This window comes from Phytophthora infestans, genomic scaffold, assembly GCF_000142945.1.
Source record: "Phytophthora infestans T30-4 supercont1.37 genomic scaffold, whole genome shotgun sequence".
Classification (NCBI taxonomy): Eukaryota; Oomycota; class Peronosporomycetes; order Peronosporales; family Peronosporaceae; genus Phytophthora; species Phytophthora infestans.
Window position 1 is genome coordinate 1,291,173 of NW_003303722.1, and position 5,157 is coordinate 1,296,329.

Sequence of the window (5,157 nt, forward strand, 5' to 3'; positions counted from 1 at the left end):
TCATTTCACTAAACTAGATTCTAAGTAGTCCTTGAGTCGAATCTTGAAGTACACCACGCTCGCTGCCGAGCGTGGTGTCTCTTGTTGATACGCCAGTGGCTTGATGTCGCGAGTGTCGCCGCTGTCGCCGCTGTCTCCGCCGTTCCAGCAGTCTTCTCCAATGTTCTTCATCAGCGCTTATGTTGCGTAAGTGCAACTTTAAGAGGGGGGTAATGTAATGGGCCCCTCCATTACATAAGTAGGTAGATTTCTTTACATAAGTAGGTGCATCAGCACACGACTAGCGTGTGCTGAAATGCTGTCATGCCATTGGCTGATATATGGGGAGCCAGACCCATTATTAGCCAATTGGACTATGACGTGTATTTGAGTGGCCAGGGCTGTGGCCTTGGTCCTAAAATAAAGCCAGAGTTGATTTTTCCTTAAACCTAAGACTCAGTCGTCCTATTGCGAGCTTCCTCAACACTATAGTTGTAACGGGGTACGTAGCACTAAGTGTACCCTGGTTACATGAAGTGTGACACTTCACACTTCAGGAGTATGACATGTCATACTCCGGGATATTTGGTACAAGGTACCAAGGTCATTCAAAACCAACCATTGGTTAAATGACATTGCATTTCTATAGGTAACTGATAGTTTGTATTAACCTCAAACTTAACCTACCTATAAATATACTCAGTTTACAATCTACCTTATTTAGGTCACTTCGCTCTCTTTAATTAAAGAGGGGACCTGTGAACTGCCGCTCACTGAGAGTTTGTATACTCTCGGAAGATAACTTCCTCTAGCGCAAGGTGCTGTGTGACCCCGTCACACTTGGTAGCACTTGTAGTCAATCCACGCCATCGCGGGTAGACTATCTGAACCTCCGAAGTTCGTTGCCATGGATAGGAACGACTTCTCCCATATGAACGACTCTCAGTTCGAGTCGGTTCGGAAGATGGCAGGCATCTTCGGGATGGAGGCCCTGCAGAGCCTGGTGGTATCAACACCGGCTGAGCAGCTCGAGCGCGTCAATGCATTCGACGCGTACGAGCAGGGCCTCATCGCGCATGTGCGGGAGAACCTGCAGGCTCCGGCGGCGGAAGCAAACCCGCCTCACCCGAAGCCAATACGGCTGAAGGTAAAGCCGTATGAAGGGAAGGAAGGCGAGAACCTTTACTTCTGGGTCCGAGAAGTAGAGCTCGCGATGGACGCGGCTCTGATCTCGACCGAGCAACTGCGTGTTGCTTTTGCACTCTCCAACCTTAGCGGTCGTGCTAAGAGTTGGGTGTACACTCGGGAAGCGACATCCCCTGGATGTTTCACATCCTGGGCTCAGCTGTGCGAACAGCTCCGAGCCGCGTTCCTCCCGGCGAACTACGAGTACCGCCAGCGTTCGCGCTTCCTCGCGTGTAAACAAGGAAGACGCGAACTGCACGAGTATGTGCAAGAGATACGGGAGCTCACGGCGTCCCTAGTGGGAAACCCACTCAATGAACACATCAAGATGACTGTGTTCATGGACGGCCTTCGAGTGGGCCCCGCACGCACTCAGCTGTTCCGGGTGCAGGCAAGCACCCTTGAAGAGGCGATTCAAGTGGCTCTTCAAGAAGAGTACAGCCATCGCCAGGCGCGTACGCCGGCCTCAGCATGGCCTGGGAGTTCCTTGTCGACTCCTGGTCGAACGAGCCCCAACGGACCAGTTCCCATGGAGCTCGGGTCCGCCGAACAGCGTGACATCCGCTGCTTTGGCTGCGGGAAGATGGGCCACTTCAAGCGCGACTGTCCCGCGGAAAGACTCCGCAGACGGTCCTTCCCCAAGCCCGTCCTCAAGGGTCGCTGGCAGAAGCCAGGATCCCGGGGACAGGGGAACGCAGGGAACCAGTAGGGGCGGGGCGCCCTACTGGGGAAGAACTAAGTCTTCGTGATGGGTGCGCGGGTGGCGCGTACCACGGGGACTTAGCCCCTGAGAGTCTTCGCACTCTCGAATCGGCGAAGAGCAGCGGCGGGTTGCTCGTAGTACACGGATGTGTACGGGGGTACGATCACCCCTTTAGAATCTTGATTGACTCTGGGGCGTCGAAGAATTTCGCACGCCGCCAGACGGTTGCTCGTAACAGCAACAAGTTGTCCGAAGCTTTGCGAGAAAGCAAGGGCAACGGGACGGTGTCAGTGCGACTGGCCGACGGGAAGGTCGTCACTGTTTCCAACGTCCAAGTGGATCTGGCTGTCAAGTTTGAAGACTTTGACAGCCTCGAACAGTTCACTGTTCTCGATATGGATCCATATGATATGATCCTGGGCATGCCCTGGCTTGAGAAGCACGAGCCCTGGATCGACTGGCGAGGCAAGGCAATCGGTGCCAGCCGCCCTGCGCAGTCCGACAGAGCATTGGTGAGTCATGTTCCCACCTCTGTCAGGACCCGAGGCGCCCGCGAGGGCTGCCAGAGTACCAAAGCATCCGGCAGATGCTTGGGAGTCGTCGACGTATATGACGACTCCGAGGATGTTTTGATGGTGGCCGCACCCAGAAGAGGCGCCGGCCAAGTGGGTAACTTAGGTCCACAGGCGGGTAACTTAGTTCCGCAGACAGCTGCAGCTGTCATGCACACTGAGAACAGCGTGTTCAGAGTGGGTAACAGAGTTCCACTCACGGTCGCCCAGACCTTAACTCAAGAGGAAGGCGTTGAACACGCTTCCTGTGTGGGTACTTTAGTGCCACACGAGGCCACGAGCGCCTCGGATGTCGTAGCGACGACATCCCTAGACGTGGGCAGCAAAGCTCCCCGTCACAGCCGCCGTCGTCAACGACGCCGCCGCCGCCTCAAGTCGGATCCGAACTTCATTCCGATCGACGTCGCTTCAAGCGATTCGGAGTCCAGGGCCCGGGCTCCTCCGACAAGGCCGGTGGAAGAGTGTTATCACTTCGATAGCGAGACGGGTTTACCCGTCAAAGCATCTGGTGTCCACTTGGAACCGTTGCCAGAGGTTGCAGAGATACTGAACCTCGAGGAAATGACGGCTGAGTCTTTCCTGGCCAACCTCAAGGCTGGAGAGATCGCTGAGATGGTACTCATGAGACCTGAGACCACTCAGGAGGAGCTGAACTCCTCCTCTGTCTTGGACGAGAACGTCCTGGAAGACATGAACAAGCAGCGTCAGGCGCGCTTGGGTTCTGAGATTCTCAAGAACCCCAAGGATCCGGTGTATCCTTTGGTGACGGAGTATGCGGACGTGGTGAATAAACACCCACCGACCCAACTCCCACCGGATCGAGGCGTACGGCACGAGATTGATCTCGTGCCCGGCACAAAGTATTGTGTCACGAGGCAATGGCCTCTCCCGCGCGAACAGTGCGAGGTCATTGATGCCTTCTTCGCCGCGAAAGCGAAGGCAGGCATGGTGCGGGAGTCGAAATCCCCGCACTCGACGCCGACTTTCTGCGTTCGTAAGCCGAACGGAAAGTGGCGTCTGGTTCACGCTTATAGCAAGCTGAACAACGCAACGGTGCCGGCCCAAACACCGATCCCACGAAAGGATGTGTTGTTGAACAACATGGCCGGGAGCGTACTGTACAGTGCGCTGGATTTGGTAGACGGATACTACCAAATCCTGATGCGAGAGAGTGACATCCCGCTCACCGCGGTAAGCACTCCAAGCGGCATGCTTGGGAGTGGCTCGTCATGCGCAGGGCTTGTCTAACGCCCCGGCGACGTTCAATCGCCTGGTGACGCAATTGTTCCGCCCTTTGCGTACCTTCGTACAGACGTACTTCGACGACATTTTCGTCCATAGCCGTGCCGAGGGAGGCAAGACGGCCATGGAGGTGCATCTAGGACACCTCCGTCGAGTGTTGGACGTGATGCGAGCGAACAAGCTCTACGCCAACATCGACAAGTGCGTTTTCGCGTCACCAGAGATCAAAGTTCTCGGTTGCTTCGTAAGCAACGTGGGCGTTCGGGCTGACCCAGACAAGGTCAAGGCCATAGCAGCATGGCCGACGCCCCGATCCCAGAAGGAACTTCGAAAGTGGTTGGGTTTGGCCAACTACCTTCACAAGTACAGCGCTGGGTACGCGGGCTTCGCTAAGCCTTTGTCGAGCCTCCTTCAGAAGGACGTCGACTGGCGCTGGGAGCAAGAGCACCAGGATGCTTTTGACAGCATCAAGGCCAGTCTCCAAGAGGCCCCTGTCCTGGCTCTGCCGGACGAGACGAAGCCGTTTAGCGTCGTCTGCGATGCCTCCGATTACGCCATCGGGTGTGCATTGCTGCAGGACGACACGGCTGGACAGGAACGAGTCATCTCATTCCAGTACAGGCAGCTCAAAGCCGCCGAGCGGAACTACCCTGTCCATGACAAGGAGCTCCTGGCAATGAAATATGCCCTTGTGAAGTTCCGTGTTCACCTTCTGGGCTCTACGCCCTTTGTGATCTACACAGACCACGCGTCCTTGAGGACGGCAACTAACTCGCCTCACCTCTCCCAACGGGTGGCGAGGTGGCTGTCCTTCTTCGCGGAATATAACTTCCGCGTCGAGTACAAGCCGGGCAAGCTCAACGTGCTTGCGGACGCCCTCTCTAGGCGTCCCGACTATGAGTTGGCCCACATCACGCGGGTGACAACGGATCTATATGATCGGATACGCATGGCGTATCGGGACGATGAGGCTGTCGCGCCTATCGTCAAGTTCCTTAAGGCCGGAACGAGCGCGAAGTCCGACTGGCTCTCGTCGCGACAGCGCTCACGGCTCCACCGATATGAGTTGAAGGAGGGCCTCCTCTATTATCGGGTGGAGCCCACTGATCCTCCACGGGTGGTCGTACCCAACGACGAGGATCTGAAGTTCGACATCCTCGCGGAGGCGCATGACGCGCCCTCCAGCGGCCACTTGGGCCGCGAGAAGACCTTTCTGTCGGTCTCTCAGTCCTTCTGGTGGACCCACATGTACAAGTGGGTCGCCCGGTACGTCAAGACATGTGAAACATGTCAGCGGGTTAAACCCGCAGGGCACTCTTCGGCTCCACTACAGAGCCTGCCCGTACCGGCTGATTGTTGGAAGTCGATGAGTCTTGACTTTCATCTTTAGGCTTCCCGCCGACGGACACGGCAACACCGGGATTTTTGGTGTTCGTGTGTCGGCTGAGCAAGATGGTACATCTTGCTCCAGTTCCC